Genomic DNA, 24,871 nt, shown 5'->3' on the forward strand with positions numbered 1-24,871 from the left:
AGGTAGAAAAGCGCTATACAAGTACAACCCATTTATCATTTATCATTAATGATAGTCGGAGGGGTGTGTCCACCAGTGTCTTGAGGCCAGTGTCTTAAGGAAGTCGACGGCAGCTGTATGGACGGCACAAGCCCAGCTGATCTGCGGTAAGTGGCGACTTTTTACCACAATTTTCCCACCGAAAACTGCTGGTTGACATTTGGTCGGGATCCATGTTCGCTTGACCGCTCTGATCCATAGGAAAGCTTCACCTCCGGGAATTTTAAACAAGGAATCACCGTGTGTTTGTGTGGCTAAAGGCTAAAGCTTCCCAACTCCATCTTTCTACTTTGACTTCTCCATTATTAATTGAACAAATTGCAAAAGATTCAGCAACACAGATGTCCAAAATACTGTGTAATTATGCGGTTAAAGCAGACGACTTTTAGCTGTGTGTGTGCGCAGCGTTAATATTTCCCTACAGTCCGTGACGTCACGCGCACACGTCATCCGTCCGCGACGTTTTCAACAAGAAACTCCCGGGAAATTTAAAATTGCAATTTAGTAAACTAAAAAAGCCGTATTGGCATGTGTTGCAATGTTAATATTTCATCATTGATTTATAAACTATCAGACTGCGTGGTCGGTAGTAGTGGGTTTCAGTAGGCCTTTAAACGGGGATAGCAGGTTCATTCTATGTGTCATACATGATCATTTCACGATATTGCCATATTTTTGCTGCAAGGATTTAGTAGAGAACATGGACAATAAAGTTCACAACTTTTGGTTGCTAATAAAAAAGCCTTGCCTTTACCGGAAGTAGCAGACGATGACGTCACTGTTTGTAGGGCTCCTCACATCCTCACATTGTTTATAATGTGAGCCTCTAGCAGCAAGAGCTATTCGGACCGAGAAAGCGACAATTTCCCCATTAATTTGAGCGCAGATCAAAGATTTGTGTTTGAGGATATTGATAGCGATGGACTAGAAAAAATAAAATAAAAATCAAGTTAAAAAAAAAAGAGGCGATTGCATTGGGACGGATTCAGATGTTTTTAGACACATTTACCAGGATAATTCTGGGAAATCCCTTATCTTTCTATTGTGTTGCTAGTGTTTTAGTGAGTTTAATATTACCTGATAGTCGGAGGGGTGTGTCCACCAGTGTCTTGAGGCCAATGTCTTAAGGGAGTCGACGGCAGCTGTATAGACGGCACAAGCCCAGCTGATCTCCGGTAAGTGGCGACTTTTTACCACAATTTTCTCACCAAAACCTGCCGGTTGACAAGTGGTCGGGATCCATGTTCGCTTCAACCGCTCTGATCCATAGTAAAGCTTCAATCTCCGGGAATGTTAAACAAGGAAACACCGTGTGTTTGTGTGGCTAAAGGCTAAAGCTTCCCAACTCCATCTTTCTACTTTGACTTCTCCATTATTAATTGAACAAATTGCAAAAGATTCAGCAACACAGATGTCCAGAATACTGTGTAATTGCGCAATGAGAAGAGAGGACTTTTAGCCGTAAGTGGTGCTGGGCTAAAATGTCTCCTCCAACCAATAACGTCACAAACACGCATCATCATTCCGCGAGGTTTTCTACAGAAAACTCCGTGGGAAATTTAAAATTGTAATTTAATAAACTAAAAAGGCCGTATTGGCATGTGTTGCAATGTTAATATTTCATAACTGATATGTAAACTATCAGAATTTGTGTTCGGTAGTAGTGGGTTTCAGTAGGCCTTGAAGCATTTCGACACATTGCAAAACAGTATTGATACTGTGTCAATATTGTGTCAATAAATACTGACATCTGCTGGACATTAAAGGCCTACTGAAACCCACTACTACCGACCAATACGGCCGGTTTAGTTTACTAAATTGCAATTTTAATTTTCCCGCAAAGTGTCGTGTTGAAAACGTCGCGGAATGATGACACTTATGTTGACGCATGCTTGTGACGTTATTGGTTGTAGCGGACATTTTATCCCAGCACCACTCACGGCTAAAAGTAGTCCGATTTAATCGCATAATTACACTATTCTGGACATCTCTGTTGCTAAATCTTTTGCAATTTGTTCAATTAATAATGGATACTACAAAGAAGAATGCATTTGGTGGAAAGCGGTGGATTTCGGCTGGCTGTAGCAACACAAACACAGCCGGTGTTTATTTGTTTGTTGTGAAGCTTTAATATAGAACAGAGCGGTCAAGCGAACATGTTTCTCTAGCACATGTCAACCGGCCTGTTTCGGTGGGAAAATTGTGGTAATAAGTTGGCTCTTACCGTAAACATGAGCGGAGCTTGTGTCGTTCTTCCTGCAGCTGTCAAAGAGGCAGCTGCGACTTTCTTAGCTTCTCCATGGCTTCACTCAGAGACACTGGCGGTCACCACACCCCTCCGACTTTCAGGTATGACTTTATAATCTCACTAAAATACTAGTAACACAATAATCAGATAAGGAATTTTCCAGAATTATCCTGGTAAATGTGTCTAATAACATTTGAATCGCACCCACTGCCCTCGTCTTTTTTTTTAAAAGTAATTAATTTATTTATTTTCTTCTTGTCCTTCACTCTCACTATCCTCATCCACGAATCTTTCATCCTCACTCAAATTAATTGGGAAATTGTCGCTTTCTCGGTCCGAATCGCTCTAGCTGCTGGTGGGTATGATTGCAAACAATGTGAGGATGTGAGGAGCTCTACAACCAGTGACATCACGCACACATCGTCTGCTACTTCCGGTACAGGCAAGGCTTTTTTATTAGCGACCAAAAGTAGCGAACTTTATCGTCAATGTTCTCTACTAAATCCTTTCAGCAAAAATATTGCAATATCGCAAAATTATCAAGTATGACACATAGAATGGACCTGATATCCCCGTTTAAATAAGAAAATCTCATTTCAGTAGGCCTTTAATTTTTTTAATTGTTTAATGAAACTCACGGTGTTGGATATTTTTCAACCGAAATTAATTATTCTTTAATAAGGGTGATTTATGATATAAAATGTAATATGTTCATGCAGAATACAATGTTTTTTGCCATATTTTACTCCGATATTTATTATTAACCCCACTGTTATACTGTTTTTTCATCATCCCCAATTAGGAAATGGTAACATAGTGGAAAAATGTGTCAGTAATTGTTGAAACTTGGAGAAGAGGTTGGGTTGGATACATTCTACTTCCTCTTACTCCTTTTCAGAGTGTAAACATGAGGTTAACTGTGTTACTTTGTGTGTTGCCTGGTAAACAGCACGGATAGCTCATATTTACTTTTTTGTTTCCATCTAGTGGTCACTTTGTGAAATTTAGTTTTTTTCCCCCCCACTTTAGTAATTGTTTTTTATTGATTTATTATTCCCTAGACATCTATGGAATACAGGGAATTACATTATTCAGTATTTAAACATTGCTAAAAGCAAATGCAGTACCTACATAATATTGATAATACGGCATGGGAAAGACCAGCAGCATTTTTATTACCTGTATTTTTTTGTATCTAAAGTGATCATAAGGTGTAAGACAGTGACATTCTTAAACAAAGTGATGCAAATATTTATTATTGTTTTTTTGTAAAATAAGCTTCAACTTAATTTCCGCATTTACGTCAAAGCGAAACTGCGCTCACTGTAGTGTAAAGTTATAATAATAAACTAGCTCAATAGCTGATGTGTTACTGTTGGTCACTTCAAATTAAAAGCAACACTCCCATTCAACAAAACTGAGACAATACTGGAATATATTGAGTACCCGAATTCCTCATAAGATATGTAAATAACCAAATTTTTGATTATTGGCTTATTTTAAACATTATTGTTTGAAAATAACGTGTTAAACAAACACTTTGAAAGGACGTTAACCGGAAATACTACGAATTCCCTCACACTTGCTTTTCCACCGCCAACGAAACAGACGACCAACGCCTACCAATAAGAAGCTTGGTGAGTAAAACATCTCATCCAAATGTTGCTTTTGTGTGAGTTGTTGTCGCTAACTACTTGTAATCGTTGTTAGTATTCTGAAAGACGTCAACATTTGGTAGCATAAACTTTTTTTCTGCCCGTTTCCGGTCTAGCGAAGATTCCCCCCCTCCCCCCTTTTCTCTTGCAGAAAATGACAGCAGTAAATTAACACATAATTGGAAACACAATTCAACATAAGGGTAAAGATCAGTATATTCACTAGTTTATATTTACTTATTCGCATTTGTTTGCTTGTCCCTATATTAGCTTAGCAAACACATTTGCAAACTAAGTGCAGCAAGTTAAGCCATTGTTAAAAGTTTGCATGTTCTGCTTGTACAGCAAACTATGAATATTGTTTTTTTTGGAGGTGAAGTTTGCCAAAAATGTAGGTAAAATGTAATACAATTGGAAAACGCAGGACACATTCAAAACAATAATTAATCACAACTAAGTATTCTCATCTCTGGTCGAGAGATATAGACAAACTGATTAAAAAAAACGAAAAAAAAACTTGGATGGTGTTCGGGTCTGTGGGACCCGTTTTCATTTTTTATTAAAAGAAAAATCCATCCATCCATCCATTTTCTACCGCTTATACCATTTGGTGTCGCTTGGGCCGCTGTGCTTATCTATAATTATTTTTTCTAACTGAGACTCACTGACTTTGGCTCATTTTCTGTGAAGAACATATATCAGAATACATATTTAATGACCACACACCATACACCCCCCGACACATTTCTATTACATATAAGATGTCCAGGGGCTAATAGAAGTGTGGAAATTGATGTTCTGTGTAACACCCCTCAACCCCTCCACACACACACACACACACACACACACACACACACACACACACACACACACACACACACACACACACACACACACACACACACACACACACACACACACACAGACACAGCAGGCTTCGACAGTAGGAGGACAGAGTGTAGGTACACAGAACATCAGAGGGTCAAATGTGCGAGAAAATGAGAGCAGACAGTGTTGACAAAAAATGTTGCAATCTTGTGTGGGAACTGCAGATGCAGAAACACAAAAGAAAAATCCCTGTGGGATGCAGAAACTGGCAGAGAAATTTTCTGTGCAACCTTCATATTGTTGTTACTCAGTCAGCGTTTGTGGGTCTGATGGACCTGTTGTGGGTCTGATGGACCCGTTGCATTTTGTGGCTTTTAATGCCTCACAATCAAACACTCAAACGCACCCACCAACCCATACACACACCCACACACGCACACAGTAGGCCTAGACAGTAGGAGGACAGAGTGTAGGTACACAGAACATCAGAGGGTCAAATGTGCGAGAAAATGAGAGCAGACAGTGTTGACAAACAATGTTGCAATCTTGTGTGGGAACTGCAGGTGCAGAAACACAAAAGAAGAATCCCTGTAGTATGCAGAAACTGGCAGAAACATTTTCTGTGCAACCTTCATATTGTTGTTACTCAGTCAGCGTTTGTGGGTCAGATGGACCTGTTGTGGGTCTGATGGACCCGTTGCATTTTGTGGCTTTTAATGCCTCACAATCAAACACTCAAACGCACCCACCAACCCATACACACACCCACACACGCACACAGTAGGCCTAGACAGGAGGAGGATAGAGTGTAGGTACACAGAACATCAGAGGGTCAAATGTGCGAGAAAATGAGAGCAGACAGTGTTGACAAACAATGTTGCAACATTGTGTGGGAACCGCAGGTGCAGAAACACAAAAGAAGAATCCCTGTAGGATGCAGAAACTGGCAGAGAAATTTTCTGTGCAACCTTCATATTGTTGTTACTCAGCCAGCGTTTGTGGGTCTGATGGACCCGTTGCATTTTGTGGCTTTTAATGCCTCACAATCAAACACTCAAACGCACCCACTCACCCATACACACACCCACACACGCACGCACACACAGCAGGCCTAGATAGGAGGAGGACTTAGGTACACAGAACATCAGAGGGTCAAATGTGCGAGAAAATGAGAGCAGACAGTGTTGACAAACAATGTTGCAACCTTGTGTGGGAACCGCAGGTGCAGAAACACAAAAGAAGAATCCCCGTGGTATGCAGAAATTGGGAAATTAATTTTCCTTGCAACGTTCATATTGTTGTTACTCAGCCAGCCTTTGTGGGTCTGATGGACCTGTTGTGGGTCTGATGGACCCGTTGCATTTTGTGGCTTTTAATGCCTCACAATCAAACACTCAAACGCACCCACCCACCCATACACGCACCCACACACGCACACAGTAGGCCTAGACAGGAGGAGGACAGAGTGTAGGTACACAGAACATCAGAGGGTCAAATGTGCGAGAAAATGAGAGCAGACAGTGTTGACAAACAATGTTGCAACATTGTGTGGGAACCGCAGGTGCAGAAACACAAAAGAAGAATCCCTGTGGGATGCAGAAACTGCCAGAGAAATTTTCTGTGCAACCTTCATATTGTTGTTACTCAGTCAGCGTTTGTGGGTCTGATGGACCTGTTGTGGGTCTGATGGACCCGTTGCATTTTGTGGCTTTTAATGCCTCACAATCAAACACTCAAACACACCCACCAACCCATACACACACCCACACACGCACACAGTAGGCCTAGACAGGAGGAGGACAGAGTGTAGGTACACAGAACATCAGAGGGTCAAATGTGCGAGAAAATGAGAGCAGACAGTCTTGACAAACAATGTTGCAACATTGTGTGGGAACCGCAGGTGCAGAAACACAAAAGAAGAATCCCTGTGGGATACAGAAACTGGCAGAGAAATTTTCTGTGCAACCTTCATATTGTTGTTACTCAGCCAGCGTTCGTGGGTCTGATGGACCCATTGCATTTTGTGGCTTTTAATGCCTCGCAATCAAACACTCAAACGCACCCACCCACCCATACACACACCCACACACGCACGCACAAGGAGGAGGACTTAGGTACACAGAAAATCAGAGGGTCAAATGTGCGAGAAAATGAGAGCAGACAGTGTTGACAAACAATGTTGCAACCTTGTGTTGGAACCGCAGGTGCAGAAACACAAAAGAAGAATCCCTGTAGTATGCAGAAATTGGCAAATTAATTTTCCTTGCAACATTCATATTGTTGTTACTCAGCCAGCCTTTGTGGGTCTGATGGACCTGTTGTGGGTCTGATGGACCCGTTGCATTTTGTGGCTTTTAATGCCTCACAATCAAACACTCAAACACACCCACCCACCCATACACACACCCACACACAGCAGGCCTAGACAGGAGGAGGACGGACTATAGGTACACAGAACATCACAGGGTAAAATGTGCGAGAAAATGAGAGCAGACAGTGTTGACAAACAATGTTGAAACCTTGTGTGAGATCCGCAGGTGCAGAAACACAAAAGGAGAATCCCTGTGGTATGCAGAAATTGGCAAATAAATTTTCCGTGCAACGTTCATATTGTTGTTACTCAGCCAGCCTTTGTGGGCTTGATGGACCCGTTGGATTTTGTGGCTTTTAACGCCTCACAATCAAACAGTTTTATGTTAAATTACTGAACAGTTGTTTATTGGGATAAGGTAAACATCTGTTCAGTATTTTAACATAAAAGTGTTTGATTGTGAGGCATTAAAAGCCACAAAATGCAACGGATCCATCAGACCCAGAAACGGTGGCTGAGTAACAACAATATGAACATTACACAATACAGGGTCCTTCGAATGGGAGTGCAGCGTGCTAGCTACTGAGCTAAAAGCTAAAAAATAATGCTATATCATGTGGATCAATCAATCAATTCCTTTTATTGTCATTGTCATAAATAACACTTAAGTCATACATGTCAATGAGATTTCGTTTGAGCTTTGTCCAGTGGCATAAAAACTGCATTGATGTGCAGGTTGACCATAGTTAACAGTTTAGCTTAGCATTTGTTTATGAGAACATGTATAGAGGGACGATGTGCTCATGCTGTGGTGAAAGCGGAAAAAGGAATACATGTCGGGAAAATGCAAATTTCAACAAAAGTGGCTGGCGGGCAATTTTTTTCCAAAACTGTTTAAAACCCGTTGATTGCAAACCCGGAGAAGCGCTCTGCAGCCTGTGCAAAAATACCTCAAAACTTTGCTCAATGTGCATCAAAGCGGTAAAATCACCTATATTTGCTCATCACAAATTGGCGGACAAAGGCAGGCAGCCGTTAACTGTGCAAAGTTCCCCGGCGTCAGTGGCCTCACCCAATTTTGACAGCGGATTGCAACTATTGGTGTTCGCTGTCAGTCACAAACTGCTCAGCGCCGTCTGGCGATTGTGCGTTCTCTCTTTCGACTGTTTTTTCCTACTGCTCCGAGCTGCACTTGAACTCACATCGCCTGTGTGAGAGACCACCGTACTTCTATTGAGCTAAAACACAGTCAGTGTGAACACATTTGTTTTGAAAATGGGTGATATTTTTGCATTGTTGCTGTTCTGTTGAGGGAAATCATGATATTTCGGGCGCGGGGTGATGTTGTTGAAGTTAGTGGGGCGGGGGCATCCTCGAGGTTTGTTGGGGGGTAGGGTGGAGACAACCACCTCTTCACAAGGGTCCCCCCCTTGGGTTAAGTCGCCACCACAAGTGTCAGCTGCTGCTACCACAACAGAAAAATAAAAAAAACTACAGTCTTGTAAGGCAATTCTAATTCACTTGAGAGTAACAGTTAATGACAACTTTTCAATAATTTAACATTATCATTGTTAGATGCTTACAATTTGGTTTATGCAACCCGTGGATCCTTTTAGTGCCGCTCTAGTGGCTCCCTGGAGCATTTTAAAAAAAAGGATTGAAAATGGCAAAAGATTGGGGGGAATATAATTTGTTTTAGTATGTTTTTTGGTTGAGGACAAACTTGACACAAACCTTCCAAATTGTTAGAAAGCCCACTGTTTAATATGTTTGTGTGTATGCTTCACTGATGACAGTATTTGGTGAACATCCTTTTGTCCTACTAATTTCGCCTGTTCTTGAACTCACCATAGTGTGGACTGTGACGCAACAGTTTGCTTACATGTAAAATCTTCCACTCCTTTTTTGTGTCATTTTGTACAACAAACGTCTTATACTGTGGGTGAATGCACAAAGGTGCGCTTTGTTGATGTTATCGAATTGTTGGAGTGCTAATCAGGCATATTTGGTCAGGGCATGATTGCAAGCTAATCAATGCTATCATGCTATTAAGGCTAATATGTACATATTGCATATTTATGCCTCATTTGTAGGTATATTTGAGCTCATTTAATATCCTTTACTTTTATCCTCTGTATATAACTTAGTTTTGCATGTCTCATCATACATTATATGTATGTAATATTGGCTGCATTTCTGATAGTTGTTTGTGTGCGATGTTGTTCCAGTCCACAGCAAATATTACCTAACTTGCCAAAGATCGTAATAAATCCATTAGAAGATGACAGCCTGCCGTTTCCTTCTATTAGGACACACACATCTATACTTTTGGCCATTAAAAGCCCGTAATTTCCAAGATGTATTGCACCTTCTGAGTGGCCTCTGATTGACTAATGGTTTCTAATGTTGTAAAAATGTGTAGAATAAATAATACATTTAAACATTTCTGTCAACAAAGATTTGCTTCAGCCTGCGACACATACCGTATTTTTCGGACTATAAGTCGCAGTTTTTTCTTAGTTTGGCCGGGGGTGCGAATTATACTCAGGAGCGACTTATGTCTGAAATTATTAACATATTACCGTAAAATATCAAATAATATTATTTAGCTCATTCACGTAAGAGACTACACGTAAAAGATTTAATCGGATTTAGCGATTAGGAGTGACAGATTGTCTGGTAAACTTATAGCCTTTTCTATATGTTATAGTTCAGGGGTAGGGAATCTATGGCTCGCGAGCCAGATGTGGCTCTTTTGATGACTGCATCTGGCTCTCGGATAAATCTGAGCTGACACTGCTTAACACGATAAGTAATGAATAATTTCACTTGTAATCAAAGTGTTAAAAATAACGTTCAAAATATAAAACATGCTCATGTATTTGAATCCATCCATCCTTTTTCTACCGCACTTGTTCAAGAAGTTGCATTAAGGGTAATAAGTGATTTATTTATTATTGGTTAGTTTAGGGTTTGCTCTCCTGGGGGGTTTTCAGACCACCAAGCACCGACATGAGAGCCTGTTTCAGGGTTGCAATGTTTTTTATTTTTCAATAAGTCTCTCCGTTGCTTTCCACCAATTGTCTTTTTCTCTTTCGTTCTGGCTCGCAGTCTAGCTCCAGCGCCAACCCTGTCTCTCCTCCTGGCTGCTGCTTTTAACAGGGCGACAGGTGATTAGATAACAAGGCCCAGGTGGGCCATCTACGCACCTGTCGCTGATTTCGAGGCCGGCCCTGGCACACCCCGCTTCGCTGCAGGCCCGCATACCACGCCCCCTCCACAGTTAGCTCCAGAATAACAATGTTACTACAAAGAATAAGAGACTTATTGTACTGTAGAAATTGGTCTCACTTAAAAATGCACGTGTTTAGTTTTGTTCAGTGTTGAAAAAAATAATATATGGCTCTTGCAGAAATATATTTTAAAATATTTGGATTATTGGCTCTCTCAGCCAAATAGGTTCCCGACCCCTGTTATAGTTATTTGAATGACTCTTACCATAATATGTTACGTTAACATACCAGGCACCTTCTCAGTTAGTTATTTATGCGTCATATAACGTACACTTATTCAGCCTGTTGTTCACTATGCTTTATTTATTTTAAATTGCCTTTCAAATGTCTATTCTTGGTGTTGGGTTTTATCAAATAAATTTCACCCAAAAATGCGACTTATACTCCAGTGCGACTTAAATATGTTTTTTTCCTTCTTTATTATGCATTTTCGGCAGGTGCGACTTATACGCCGGAGCGACTTATACTCCGAAAAATGCGGTACTCATTTTGATAGTAGGATAATATAGCTAATATATTAGCCTATATATTATATAGACATTCACGTCATGTGCTGCCTTTATTATAAGACTTATATAAGACTTTAAAATCATTGTGATAGTTGGCTATTTAATAATATAGACACTTACGTCATGTGTTGCTTTCATTTCGGCTTTTCATTTTTTGCGGCTCAATATGGAATTGTTTTTTGTATTTTTGTACCAATATGGCTCTTTCAACGTTTTGGGTTGCCGACCCCTTGTCTATGCAGACAGCTGTAAGCTTTTGACTAAATATACCGGTAATAACTGTCTGCAGTAGTACATGGGCATTACATTTGTTTGAATTGTTATTAAAAATGGCATTTCATTACACTGCAAAAAGCCAGTGTTCAAAAACAAGGGGAAAAATACAAAAAATAGGGGTATTTTAGAACTAAGCAAAATTATCTGCCAATAGAACAAGAAAATTTGGCTTGTCTAGACTTTCCAAAACAAGTGAAATTAGATAACCTCAATTAACCCAAAAATACCTTAAAATAAGTATATTCTCACTAATAACAACTGTACAGGGACGGCGTGGCGCAGTGGAAGAGTGGCCATGCGCAACCCGAGGGTCCCTGGTTCAATCCCCACCTAGTACAACCTTGTCACGTCCGTTGTGTCCTGAGCAAGACACTTCACCCTTGCTCCTGATGGGTGCTTGTTAGCGCCTTGCATGGCAGCTCCCTCCATCAGTGTGTGAATGTGTGTGTGAATGGGTGAATGTGGAAGTAGTGTCAAAGCGCTTTGAGTACCTTGAAGGTAGAAAAGCGCTATACAAGTACAACCCATTTATCATTTATCATTTACTACTAAATGAGTATGTATTTTCCATTGTTTCATTGAAAATAAAACAGCAAAGTCCATTTTAATATGAGACACAATTTTGTCAAAGTCATGATTTTTTTTTCATGCTTGAAATAGGAAATTATTACTTTAAAAAAAGTAGTTTTATACTGGTGAGTGTTGATGACACAGCTTTGCAACAGTTGATATTCTAGTTTCAAGCATGTTTTACTCAATATAGGTCATAACATTTCAGCAACTAGCTGTAATATCTTTCTGGGATAATTTAGGACCAAAACTCTTAAAACAAGTAAAACACTAACATAAAATCTGCTTAGTGAGAATAATTATCTTAGACAGAAAATACGCAAATATCACCCATCCATCCATCCATCTTCTTCCGCTTATCCGAGGTTGGGTCGCGGGGGCAACAGCCTAATCAGGGAAACCCAGACTTCCCTCTCCCCAGCCACTTCGTCTAGATCTTCCCGGGGGATCCCGAGGCGTTCCCAGGCCAGCCGGGAGACATAGTCTTCCCAACGTGTCCTGGGTCTTCCCCGTGGCCTCCTACCGGTTGGACGTGCCCTAAACACCTCCCTCGGGAGGCGTTCGGGTGGCATCCTGACCAGATGCCCGAACCACCTTATCTGGCTCCTCTCGATGTGAAGGAGCAGCGGCTTTACTTTGAGTTCCTCCCGGATGGCAGAGCTTCTCACCCTATCTCTAAGGGAGAGCCCCGCCACACGGCGGAGGAAACTAATCTTGGCCGCTTGTACCCGTGATCTTATCCTTTCGGTCATGACCCAAAGCTCATGAACATAGGTGAGGATGGGAACGTAGATCGACCGGTAAATTGAGAGCTTTGCCTTCCGGCTCAGCTCCTTCTTCACCACAACGGAGCAAATTTCACCCTTATTAAGATATTTAATTTTACTTAGATTTCAGTTTTTGCAGTGTATATATGCTGATACTTGCAGAAACCTTGAACTAATAGGCAGCATGAATAATAAATAGTTCATTAATAGTATTACATGGGTGAAATGGTTGTTTATCTCAATGGTCGCCAATGAGTGACATTTGCATGACAGAGAAGTAACATTTGCCATAACACAATAATCCTCAAACGTACCGTCAGTTGGTGACGTTGCTAATGAGAAATTGTTCATGTAAGAAATACCGTGTGAACACCTACAGTCAAGTTATGTTGTCATAAATATCACTATTAAGTGTTCAGTACGCCGGTTAGTGATTAAAAAAACATTTCAAACTGGCGCAGCTGGAGCCGTTTTCCAGCCATGTGTCCTTGCAGGAATGCTGTTGCCGTGTGTGCGTGTGTTGTGGCGAGGCAGACTGCAGGTCAAGTCCGATTTCACTACTCTTACTAAAGCCTTTGGAATTTCATTAATCTGTGTGGGTGTACGCCGCAAAGTCAGCCCAGGATGGCCGCTGTCGCTATGTTTAGTTGGACTCAGGAGCTGAATCGACACCGACGTTCAGCAGACAATGCAGGAGTGTTTGTCGCACGATGTTTTCATTACTGAGATATGTTTCCAATATTTTGCGGTAGTATAGGATGGTGCACAGACATATCAATAGATTAATTGCCGGCTGTGTGGAATTGGTTGATTTGGAGCTGTTAAATCGTCTCAAGTAGCTCACTTCAAGGTCCATCGATGCACTGTATGTTGGCATTTTAAAAAGGGTGTATTTTTTAAACCAAATTGACCAAAATATGTAAAAAAAAAAATATATCTATCATTATTAATACTTATCATTTATGACAGGCGCTCTGTCCTACTCTGTTCAGCGGTCCGTGAATGCACCGTCAATTCACCTTTTCCTCGGGAGTATAGAACGCTCACTCTTTTTTAAGAGAACACAGCTTGTAGGTTCAATGCACACAGTAATGTATTGATATAAGTTTAGAATGGGGTATGTCCTTTCTTAACGGGGAAAGACGTTTATGTCTCTTGTATGATTATAACGGTACGGGGGTTTCGGTTCAGTGCGGAGGTGTACCGAACGAGTTTCCACACGGACATATTAAGTAGCGTAAACTGTACTACAAATTCCAGACATTTGAGGCATTTAAAGGCCTACTGAAATGAGATTTTCTTATTGAAACGGGGATAGCAGGTCCATTCTGTGTCATACTTGATCATTTCGCGATATTGCCATATTTTTGCTGAAAGGATTTAGTAGAGAACATAGACGATAAAGTTCGCAACTTTTGGTCGCTAATAAAAAAGCCTTGCCTGTACCAAAAGTAGCAGACGATGTGCGCGTTACGTCACGGGTTGTAGGGCTCCTCACATCCTCACATTGTTTACAATCATGGCCCCCAGCAGCTAGAGCGATTCGGACAGAGAAAGCGACGATTTCCCCATTAATTTTAGCGAGGATGAAAGATTCGTGGATGAGGATAGTGAGAGTGAAGGATTACAAGGAAAAAAAAAGACGAGGGCAGTGGGAGCGATTTAGATGTTATTAGACACATTTACTAGGATAATTCTGGAAAATGCCTTATTTGCTAATTGTGTTACTAGTGTTTTAGTGAGATTATATAGTCACACCTGAAAGTCGGAGGAGTGTGGTGACCGCTAGTTTCTCTGAGGGAAGCCAAGAAAGTCCCAGCTGCCTCTTTTACAGCTGCAGGAGGAACGACACAAGCTCCACTCATGTTTACGGTAGGAGCCGACTTATTACCACAATTTTCTCACCGAAACCTGCCGGTTGACATGTGGTAGAGAACCATGTTTGCTTGACCGCTGTGTTCTATATTAAAGCTTCACAACAAACAAAGAAACGCCGCCTGTGTTTGTGTTGCAATACACCGTTTTCCACCAACATATTTCTTCTTTGTAGTCTCCGTTATTAATTGAACAAATTGCAAAATATTCAGCAACATAGATGTCCAAAATACTGTGTAATTATGCGATAAAAACAGATTACTTTTAGCTGTTATCGGTGCTGGGAGACTATGTCCGCTACCACCGGTGACGTCGTCATACGCTTCATCATTCCGTGACGTTTTCAACAGGATACCTTGCGGTAAATTTAAAATTGCAATTTAGTAAACTAAAAAGGCCGTATTGGCATGTGTTGCAATGTTAATATTTCATCATTGATATATAAACTATCAGACTGCGTGGTCGGTAGTAGTGGGTTTCAGTAGGCCTTTAAGGCGGTCTGTCATAACAATTTTAGCTTTCAATCAGACATTATTGTGAAGTTTTGTATTAGTGTTCCTAAAAACTAAAAATACCGGCCCCAGACACGAGTTAAAAAATTGCCCAGGGCCTGCAATAGGAGGGCCTCTTTTCCGCCCACAAAGCCCTCTAAAAACATGTAAAAAGCGCCAACAATACTCCATTAACATTTTGAGACCTGAATCTGGACTGAATATTAGTTATATTGTTGTTAGAAGCGCTAACACCGACACACTGATTATAGTGGCGCATTGTCACAGAGCGCTGTCATGCTTGTTGCTGCTATGTTGACATCATCGGCCGGTGAGCGGCTTTCTGGCCTCGGAGCCTGTGAAAGTTGAAACTGAAATCTAAGTAAGATTAAATATCTCAAATGAGGGGGATATTTGCTTATTTTCTGTCCGATAAGATAATTCTTCTCACTAAGCAGATTTCATGTTAGTGTGTTTCACTTGTTTTAAGGGTTTTGGTCCTAAATTATATCAGTAAGATATAACAGCTTGTTGCTGACATTTTATGGCCCATATTGAGTATAACATGTTTGAAACTAGAATATCAACTAATGCAAAGCTGTGTCATCAACACTCACAAGTATAAAACTACGTTTTTAAAGTAATACCGTAATTTCCGGACTATAAGCCGCTACTTTTTTCCCTCGTTCTGGTCCCTGCGGCTTATACAACGGTGCGGCTTACGGTAACAAGGGGCGCGCACTACCGAGGATGCGCGAGACCGAGGCAGACATCTGGCGCCTGGTAACGAGAGAGAAACAAAGAGTAGGAGTGCGGGACTGCTGCGTCGTGATGATGAAGAGGACGGCGTAATGGCTGACGAAGCCGGAGCCGTTGATTCCACTGACGAAGAGGAAGGTTTTGAGAGCGAGAACAAAGGAGAGAGAGTGGCTGACGACGCCATTTTAGACCTGTTCTTCTCCGACACCGACGAAGAGGATTTCGGTGGTTTTAATACGCAGGAGGAAGACGATAACACAATGATTAAAGACTGACTTTTCATATACCGGTAGTAGGCTGGTTATTTTGATAACGTAAACTGCCGCGGGACTGCACTTTTACTGCTATGTTACAGGCAAGCACTTTGTATTACTTTGCACCGTTGTATTATTTGTACTCTGCACGAATGCTGTTCGCCATGTCAAAGTTGTGAAAGTTTGATTGAATGATTGAAAGATTTATTGTTAATAAATGGGACGCTTTGCATTCCCAAACAGTCATCTCTGTCCCGACAATCCCCTCCGTGGTAGCAGGAACCTCTATGTACTACAGCAATTACACATCAAAACGCCTGCGGCTTATAGTGGGGTGCGGCTTATATACGGAGCAATCTGTATTTTCCCCTTAATTTAGCTGGTGCGGCTTATAGTCCGGAAATTACGGTAATTTTTTACTTTAAGCATGAAAAAAAAAAATCATGATGCAGAGCGCATATGATTATGTCAAGATAATGGCACTAGTATTTACTTAGTTTAAGAATATTTTTCAACATATTGAGCAAAAAGGTCTCTTTTTTTTCTACCAAGAAAAGTGCGCTTGTTATTAGTGAGAATATACTTATTTTAATGTATTTTTGGGTTCATTGAGGTTAGCTAATTTTACTTCTTTTGGAAAGTCTTGACAAGCCAAATTTTCTTGTTCTATTGGCAGATAATTTTGCTTAGTTCAAATAGTGAAGTGAAGTATATTTGTATAGCGCTTTTTCTTTAGTGACTCAAAGCGCTTTACATAGTGAAACCCAATATCTAAGTTCCATTCAAACCAGTGTGGGTGGCACTGGAAACAGGTGGGTAAAGTGTCTTACCCAAGGACACAATGGCAGTGACTAGGATGGCAGAAGCGGGAATCGAACCTGCAACCCTCAAGTTGCTGGCACGGCCACTCTACCAACCGAGCTAAACCGCCCCTAATACCCCTAATTTTTGTATATTTTTTTTCTTGTTTTTGAACACTGACTTTTTGCAGTGTAGCTAATTAATAATGTCTCTCACCTGGACAGTAGAAGGATGAGGACATAATCCGACAAGTTGGTCAACTTTGGCATCCAATTTAGACCCTGGCAATGGCGAGAAAGACACATAGGCACTGTTTACATTGCACACCAAATCTAGATTTTTTTCTGCCGTCAAATGACACACATCAGATTTTTTTTGCCAGTCTAAATGCTCCAAAGTGGTTCAATTCTGATCTTTTCGCAACAGATTCAGGCCACATCAGGAAGTAGTCCGAATCTGATAGGAATCTGATCTTTTCAAATGTGACTTCAGTCTAAACCACAGGTGTCAAACTCGAGGCCCGGGGGCCAAATCTGGCCCGCCACGTTATTTATGTGGCCCACAAAAGCCTGGAAATAATATGCGTTAAAAAAAATTCTTAATTTTTTATCACTAAATACATTTGTTCTGTCACTTTTGACATTAAAAAAATACTGCATGCAATTGCACGTACTGTAGATTGTCATTTCATCCACAAGTGGTGAAAAAAGTGAATTACAACCAAGTACCGCTGCGATACAAACGAACCACAGCTGAGAAACAGATATTTTTTGCAGCCCTCTACAGGGCGCTCGCTTCCAGAAATTATCACGTCATATCGCAGCCCAACTGCAGTTTTTTCATATTTAGAACACACAGAAAAGGGAAAGACATGCGAGTTCCTGTCTCACATAAGGATTGAGGATGACTAGCTAATTTCCCCAAAAAGTTCAGTTCCCCTTTTAAATGTGGCTCAAGTGTCAGAAGTTGATATTAAACAATAAAACAATGTTCAGTTTGAGTCCACTTAACTTCCTGTTTGCTGCAATAAAAAGACAAAGCACAGTGAATCTAAACTCAGAATTTTTAAAGCGTGTTCATGCTTTAGTGCACAGGTGTCAAACTCTACCTACTCAGTGGCCTAGTGGTTAGAGCATGGGTGTCAAACTCTGGCCAGCGGGCCAAATCTGGCCCGCCGTGTAATTTAATTTGGCCCTTGAGGCAATATCAAATTAACATTGGAGCTGGCCTGCCGGTGTTATACAGCAGAGGTGCCGCTGTAACGCCGCATTAACTGCTTATACTCATACTTGCCAACCCTCCTGATTTTCCCGGGAGACTCCCAAAGTTCAGTGCCCCTTCCGAAAATCTCCCGGGGCAACCATTCTCCCGAATTTCTCCCCGGACAACAATATTGGGGTCGTGCCTTAAAGGCACTACCTTTAGCGTTCTCCACAACCTGTTGTTATGTCCGCTTTTCCTCTATACATACAGCGTGCCGGCCAAGTCACATAGTATATGCGGCTTGTACACACACACACAAAAGTGAATGCAAGGCCTATTTGATCAACAGCCATACAGGTCACAGTGAGAGTGGCCGTATAAACAACTTTAACACTGTTACAAATATGCGCCACACTGTGAACCCTGACCAAACAAGAATGACAAACACAATTCGGGAGAACAACTGCACCGAAACACAACAGGAACACAACAGAACAAATACCCAGAAACCCTTGCAGCACTAACTCTTCCGGGATGCTACAATATCCACTCCCGCTACCACCAAACCCCGCCACCCCCCAACCCCGACCACCTCATTGTTATTTTATTTTCAAATATATTAGCTAGTGGAAAAAGTTAATGTTGATATTTACTTCAGAAGGCTGCAAATACAAGAGGCATTACATTTTTTATTTAAAGGTTATTTCTGTGAGGTTTTTTCGTTTGTTTTTTGAAAGTTCATTTTGCACTATTAGGTTGTATAAACGTTGTTAAAGCAAATCAGTGTAGCAAACTGAGCAATAATTAACGTTTTATTCATTCACTTTCTCTTGCTACCTCAAGGCTTGAATGTTTGATTCATTCCTTATTGTTATTTTACCTTCAAATTTATCATTAGCCTGTGGAAAAAAGTTTATTTTGATATTTACCTCAGAAGGCTGCAAATAGAAAAGAGGCATTCAATTTGTATTTAAATTATATTTGATATGCCATTGATATTTTTGAATTATTTTTATTATTATTTGAAACTCGATTTTGCATGTCACTATAAAGTTATATAAACCTTGCTTTTTCAATATTCAATGCAAAACGTGTTAGGGTCCCTATTAAAAGGTTAATTTGTTCAACCTTAGCCCGCGGCTTTGTTCAGCTTTAAATTTTGGCCCACTCCGTATTTGAGTTTGACACCCCTGGGTTAGAGTAGGTTGTGAGTTCAAACCCCGGATGAGTCATACCAAAGACTATACAAATGGGACCCATTACCTCCCTGCTTGGCACTCAGCATCAAGGGTTGGAATTGGGGGTTAAATCACCAAAAATTATTCCCGGGCGCGGCACCGCTGCTGCTCACTGCTCCCCTCACCTCCCAGGTGGTGATCAAATGCAGACGACAAATTTCACCACACCTAGTGTGTGTGTTACAATCATTGGGGCTTTAACTCAAGGCCCGGGGGCCAGATATGGCCAGCCACTTCATCTTATTTGGCCCTGGAACGCCTGGACATAATATGTATCAACTATTTTTTACAAAATGTATTCTTTCTTTCTGTTTTGGGAGAAAAAAATATAGACAGTACATAATCGCAAATTATTAGAAATGTCCGATAATGTATAATGTAATATCAGAAATTATCGGTATCGGTTACCAGTGCCCCCCGCGACCTCAAAGGGAATAAGCGGTATAAAATGGATGGATGGGTTTCAAAAAGTAAAATTTACGACTTTTTAAAACACCTCTGTACGGAGTGGTACACGGACGTAGGGAGAAGTACAGAGCAGTTGCGTCTCCCAGTCTTACCTGCCAACCCTCCCGGGAGACTCCCGAATTTCAGTACCCCTCTCGAAAATCTCCCGGGGCAACCATTCTCCCGAATATCTTCCGATTTCCACCCAGACAACAATATTGGGGGCGTGCCTTTAAGGCACTGCCTTCGCGTGCCGGGCCAATCACATAATATCTATGGCTTTTTACACACACAAGTGAATGCAAGGCATACTTGGTCAACAGCCATACAGGTCACACTGAGGGTGGCCGTACAAACAACTGTAACACTGTTACAAATATGCGCCACACTGGGAACCCACACCAAACAAGAATGACAAGCACATTTCGGGAGAACATCCGCACCGTAACACAACATAAACACAACAGAACAAATACCCATAACCCCGGGCAGCACTAACTCTTCCAAGACGCTACAATATACACCCCCGCTACTCTCTACCCGAAACCGCGTCCCCTCCAACCCCGCCCACCTCAACCTCCGCATGCTCTTTCAGGGAGAGCATGTCCCAAATTCCAAGCTGCTGTTTTGGGGCATGTTTAAAAAAATACTGCACTTTGTGACTTCAATAATAAATATGGCAGTGCCATGTTGTCATTTTTTTTTCCATAACTTGAGGTATTCTGGAAAACCTTGTTACATTGTTTAATGCATCCAGCGGGGCATCACAACAAAATTAGGCATAATAATGTGTTAATTCCACGACTGTATATATCGGTACCGGTTGATATCGGAATGGGTAATTAAGAGTTGGACAATATCAGAAATCGGCAAAAAAGCCATTATCGGACATCTCTACAAATTATGTTAACTTAAATATTGTCTAATCATGCAAAAATATATTAAACATTCAAACCATTTTTTAAACAGAAATAAATACTAGTAATAATGATTGCAACGCAAGTTATCCGTCAAATTGTGCTATGTAAAAGTAGCAATAGATATAATGGTAAAATTGTCACATTTACTGTGTTTTTTTTACAGCATTTTTCTCTAAATGAAAAAAAACAGTACTTTTTTTTACTGTAACAAACTGTGGTGCCATTTTGGCATTTGCAGTAATACACCGAAAAATCTAGTTGTTGATTTGCGCTAAAAAAAAACAAAAAAAACTGGCAGCTCAGGTGCCTAAATTTTACTGTAAAATTTGTTTTTATTTACAGTAAAAAAAAAGTAATGTAACTTTTACAGTAAAATTCTGGCAACTGAGCTGCCTTTTTTTTTTTTTACCATAAAAACAGTAGTACTGTTTTTCCATTTATAGTAATATACACCACATTTTGAGGTATAGGGTTAGGCGCAATAAGTGTTTAACTTCAGCCTAAACCTTTTCGGTCTGCAACATTTTTTATTTTATATCTATGAATGTACAACTATTTGTTTTTTTTGTTGACCGTTGACCGAAGAACAATAAATAAATAAATAAAAAATAAGGTGCAATTATTGCACCTTACCATATATTTTTTACATTTTAGTTAAAAAAAAAATGTACTTATAAAATGCATTAAAAAATTGTGTAATAATACTATTCGCTGTCAGATGCGGCCCTCCGGGGCCAAACAGAACTACGACGTGGCCCTCAGTGAAAACGACTTTTGACACCTCTGCTTTAGCGGAACATTGTCCTGGTAATCTTAAGCTTCAGGTGCGTCCCACTTCAACGGTTCCACAGTATTGAGTTGCTTAACGCCACAAGTGTGTGCTTTGGCCCTGCTGTGATCGTAGTCTCGGTTCATTGGCTCGTCAAAAGCAAACTTAAACATGCTGCGGTGTGCGGAGCCGTTGAGGAGTTCCGTCGAGAGTCAGCAGAGTCCAAGGGGAGGCGCCAAATAGGTCGAGATGCATTTCCCGTAAGTGGCCAGACTCCTCCCCTGAAGAAAGAGAATTGCAGTAATAAGGAAGAGAGAGAGAGACAAGAGCACAAAGGACGAGTTACTTGTTTGTTTATGTCGTTGTTGTATTCATGTTGCCGTTTTGTTTAGTCAGTGTGGAGAGAGTTCAACCCTGTTCCTGTCGGTATGTCTCCTCTTAGATGTTTCTTTTGTGTGCGTGTGTCAACTGGCTCTTATTTAACCCTGCTGTTCCACGTTAACTCACATGCCTTCTGTAGGAAGTGCCACTCCGAGTGCTTTGTTCTTGCGGCGCACAAAAACTTAAGTTAAAAATGTTAAAGGCATTAACGGTGATGTCATCTTTAATGTCCGCCATGCTCTCGAGCAACAAGCTTTTGACTTTAAGATCTTCAGCATCACTACAAATGGGGTAAAAAGTCAGCAAAACAGACAGTTGTTGTTATTATACAACTGTAAAAGAGGACTTGACCCACATTTGCAGCTTGTTAGACTTATGTATTACATATTTGGAAAATGTTGTATTCCTGTTCTACAAGTGCCAGATCAGGAAGTTGTGTTTTTTATTAGATAGATAGATAGATAGTACTTTATTGATTCCTTCAGGTGAGTTCCTTCAGGAAAATTAAAATTCCAGCAGCAGTGTACAGAGTTGAGATCAATTTAAAAAAAGAGTAAAAAGTAAATAAACGGCTGTCAAACGATTAAAATGCTTAACTGCAATTAAGTGTATTTTTTTCTGTTTAATAAGTAGTTTGGATTAAGTAGCATTGTCAAGTTTGTATACATTTCAACATGTGACTGGAAAATATGGTTGCTTTATGCAAAAAATATTAAGCTTTTTCCTGACAGTTCAACTTGGAATGGGCGATATGGCCTAAAATCTATATCGCAATATATATTGCAGCCTCCTGCAATAAAGATATATGTCACAATATATTATTTGGTATATAAATGATAATGGAAGCTTTTCAAAAAGCTAATTTGGCTGATGACAAATTCTGTAACATATTACATAATTTCCGGTTGTAATATTTTCTCATAACTACTATTATTTATCTACTTGCAAATGTACTGTTAATATTTGGTTACTTTCTGATGTAACATTATTCCAACTACACTTCTGGTATATTATAATAAGCACTTATTCAGTTGTTTGGGTATTTCACATTAGTTTTGGGCGACACTAAAAATTAGGGCTGCGGATCTTTGGCTGTCCCACGATTCGATTCAATATCGATTCTTGGGGTCACGATTCGATTCAAAATCGATTTTTTTTTTCAATTTAACACAATTCTCGATTCAAAAACGATTTTTTCCCGATTTAAAAGGATTCTTTATTCATTCAATACATAGGATTTCAGCAGGATCTACCCCAGTCTGCTGACATGCAAGCCGAGTAGTAGATTTTTGTAAAACGCTTTTATAATTGTGAAGGACAATGTTTTATCAACTGATTGCAATAATGTAAATTTATTTTAACTATTAAACGAACCAAAAATATGACTTAATTTATCTTTGTGAAAATATTGGACACAGTGTGTTGTCAAGCTTATGAGATGCGATGCAAGTGTAAGCCACTGTGACATTATTGTTCTGTTTTTTAATTTTTTTTTATAAATGTCTAATGATAATGTCAATTAGGGATTTTTAATCACTGCTGTGCTGAAATTATAACTAATATTGATACTGTTGTTGATAATATTCATTTGTGTTTCACTACTTTTGGTTTATTCTGTGTCGTGTTTGTGTCTCCTCTCAGTTGCTCTGTTTATTGCAGTTCTGAGTGTTGCTGGGTCAGGTTCCGTTTTGGAATTGGATTGCATTGTTATGGTATTGCTGTGTATTGTTTTGTTGGATTGATAAAAAAAAAAAAAAAAAAAAAAAAAAAGATTAAAAAAAAAAAGAGAATCGATTCTGAATCACACAAGGTGAGAATCGCGATTCAAATTCAAATCGATTTTTTTCCCCACACCCCTAATAACAATCCAATACCAAGTAGTTACAGGGGCAGAATTGGTCATACCCATGCTGATACTGATCTACTGATAGATGGTTTTGTAACAATATTAATATATTTTTTAAACGATGACCTACTATTGTCTCTCATTTACATCATACATTAAATATTGATCCAACCCCTATGTGTCAAAGTCAAGACCCGCGGGCTGGATCTGATTTATCTATGGCCCCCAGATGATATTTAATTAGTATTAGAACCGGCTCTTGGGCCACAGCCGCCTGCTGCTGTTTTGCACGCAGCAATAGTCCATCAATGTGGTTGCTACAAATTTCCAAAATGGGGTCCCAGGGACCCCATCAAGTAATAAAAATGGGGTCTCAGTACATTTTTGGGGTCCCACTTTTTTGTAACTGTTTTGAAAACAAATTATTAACGTATGCATCATCCCGTTATATCTCATAGTCTGTATTGTGTTTTGGAAAAAGGTTGTCATAAATGTTACTTAATTCATAAAAATAAAAAAATACAAAAGAAAACACATTTTTATGCATATGTAAATGCATTCAGTTATAAACATTCATTCTCTTTATTCTTACCTTCATGGATCTAAATTTTACCGTTGGCTGGTATTTGTTTTATATTGTTATTTCAATATTTTCAGAATGTGTTTTTTCTATTTTTGGCCAAAGTAAGACAAAGAAAACAATCTGAAGTTGTCTTTATTTTGTAGTTTTTATGCCATCATTTTAATAGTCCGGCTTGCGTGTGCACAGATTTTCCTCCATGCTGCCTCTGAGCTAAAATGAGTTTGACACCCCTGACCACTGGGGTATTGACCTGATACTTGTTATCGTTACTGTCAACATCCGTATCAATCAACCCACCTCAAGAGTGCTAGATTGTGGTTAGCAGTGAGCATATCTTCTTACAGTGCGTAGTGTAGCGGAAGAAAGAATACATTTAGTAAGAAAAGTTACAGTACTTTATTAGTACATATTATTTCCAGGCTTTTGGAGGGACAAATAAAATTAAGTGGCCTTGAGTTTGACACCTGTGCCATAGCCAATAGATAGGCCACCGATCAGTTTGACCGTTTTTTTGGCTGAAAAAAGTTAGTGACCTGCATTGCCGATTAATGCATGACAAGCGGTTAGAAGCTAATTATGTGTCTCCATACACAGTGAGGAGCCACTCCTCTAAGATAATCATAATCGCCTTCATTACGGCACATGAACTGCATTCCATTGTGTCTTAACCCTTGTGTAATGTTCATATTGTTGTTACTCAGCCAGCGTTTGTTGGGTTTATTAGGATAAGGTAAACATCTGTTCAGTATTTTAACATAAAAGTGTTTGATCGTGAGGCATTAAAAGCCACAAAACGCAACAAGTGCAT

General features: G+C 40.0%; 1 protein-coding gene across 2 annotated transcripts in view; it reads left to right on the forward strand.

Moving 5' to 3' along the window:
- Positions 1-3,791: 3,791 nt before the first annotated feature.
- map3k14a (mitogen-activated protein kinase kinase kinase 14a) overlaps positions 3,792-24,871 on the forward strand; it is a 50,044-nt gene continuing 28,964 nt past the window's right edge. The window contains exon 1 of one of the 2 annotated variants that reach the window (XM_061905377.1): positions 3,792-3,924. The gene's annotated coding sequence lies outside the window, so the exon portion shown is untranslated. Of the gene's footprint in view, positions 3,925-21,516; positions 21,680-24,871 lie in introns of those variants that run through there. The other variant, XM_061905376.1, reaches the window with a different exon arrangement.

This window comes from Nerophis ophidion, linkage group LG07 (genome assembly GCF_033978795.1).
Source record: "Nerophis ophidion isolate RoL-2023_Sa linkage group LG07, RoL_Noph_v1.0, whole genome shotgun sequence".
Classification (NCBI taxonomy): Eukaryota; Metazoa; Chordata; class Actinopteri; order Syngnathiformes; family Syngnathidae; genus Nerophis; species Nerophis ophidion.